This window comes from Sciurus vulgaris (assembly GCF_902686455.1).
Source record: "Sciurus vulgaris genome assembly, chromosome: 4".
NCBI lineage: Eukaryota > Metazoa > Chordata > Mammalia > Rodentia > Sciuridae > Sciurus > Sciurus vulgaris.
The window spans coordinates 17325001-17326956 of NC_136464.1; positions in this window are offsets into that span (position 1 = coordinate 17325001).

Consider the following 1956-nt stretch of genomic DNA (forward strand, 5'->3'; position numbering starts at 1 on the left):
AATATAACTCACCTTTTAACTACACAACTTTTCTTTCATTTTGCTTAATAACATGGTAGTGAAGAGCATTTTTTTTTTTTTTTTTTTTTTTTGGTACCGGGGATTGAACGGCGGGGTGCTTAACCACTGAGCCACATTCCCCAGTTGTTTATATTTTTATATTTTAGAGACAGGGTCTTGCTAAGTTGCTTTGGGCCTCGCTAAGTTGCTGAGGCTGGCTTTGAACTTGCGATCCTCCTGCCTCAGCCTCCCTGGGATTACAGGTATGTGCCCCCTCGGCCAGCAAGAGCACGGGTTTTTAAGGTAGATGAGTTTGAATTCTGGCTTTGCAGCTCATCTTGTGCTTGGGGCAAGTGTGTTGTTAACCTGTCCATGCTTTAGTTTCCTTGGCTGAAAAAGGGACCAACTCACACCTCCGGCTTCACTGGGTCCTTGACAGGAATCAGCCGGCACACGTTCAGGTTGGCTGCCTTCTGGAATGTTCCTTGGAGGAGCCTGTGTGCACACTGTGGTCTCATCCTTGGCGAGTGCTCCTTCAGTACTAGCTCTGATGGCTTTTTGAGCACTTGCAGGGCACCTGGAAGCTCAGGTGAAACAGATTCAGTTGACACCTTTCCATACCCTCCAGGGTTTTGCAATTTGGTTGAGAAGACAGACTATTAAATCATTAGAGAAAATGATGCACATACTTTCCTGCAATTAAACTTCACAGTGTGTGGTTCCATATGTAAGTGCTGTGGCCCTGGACCTTCATGGAGGGAAAGAGGGTAACGGGGAGGGAGTGGGAGGTGGCATTGGGGTCCTGGGAGAAGATGAATGGTGTAATCTGTTGATGGAGTGACCTTAATGATGCGCAACCAGTGGCCTGAGAAGAAATCCCCTTCTATAGAACAAGTCACCCTTATTTCCTTTAGATCAGCAATTTTCCAATCTGGTACTGGGGATGGAGCTCAGGGGTCCTCTACCACTGAGCTACATGTCCAGCCCTATTTTTTTTTTTTTTTTTTAGTGGGGGGATACCAGGGATTCAACTCAGGGGCACTTGACCACTGAGCCCCATCCCCAGTCCTATTTCGTGTTTTAGTTAGAGACAGGGTCTCGCTGAGTTGCTTAGCACCTCAGTTTTGCTGAGGCTGATTTTGAACTCAGGATCCTCCTGCCTCAGCCTCCCGAGTTGATGGATTGCAGTCTGCACCACTGCACCCAGCCCTTTCCATTTTTTTATTTTGAGATGGGGTCTTGCTTAATTGCCTAGGCTGGCCTTGAATTTGCAATCCTCTTTCCTTAACCTCCTGAGTAGCTGGGATTATGAGTGTGTATCCCCACATCCAGCCAGCCTTTCCTCTAAAGATCTCAGCCCAAGACATGAGTTTGCAGTTGTCATTTCTCCTCATCTGGCAAGGACATTCTATTCCATCATTGAAAATTCCCACAGCCTCCGGACGAGGGATTGGAGGAGACAAACTTTCTCTGCCACCCACCCATGAGTACAGCTTTGTGGGAGGGGGGTGCCCCACAGTCCCTCCAAGCCTTCCTCCTTCCTCATCTGTTCATTCTCTAGGATCGCAGTCCTGTGTTCTGCTGCAGAGAGGCAGACAGGACCATGCTGTCAGATTGCTTCCAGTCTAATCAGGGGAGTGAGCCCTGGATTGTGGCTTGTCTTGGCTTCTGTCCACAGGGCAGATCTTCCATGGGGTCCTCGGTGTGGTTATTCTTGGTGTGCTTAGTAGGACATTCTCACACTTTCCAGATGTTTCTATGATGATTGGGACACAGAGTGTAGATCACATTGGGTTTCCTATCATTTACATCATTTCTGGGGGTCTTCTGATAAACCTGGTTAGAAAGGCAGGGAGGTATTTCTGTGATTGGTATTTAGCAGTCCGAGTGCCACAGAAGGAAGCTACTCAGCTGGAATGTGAACTTTCATTTCCTGCCTGTAAGTCAGTGACTCTG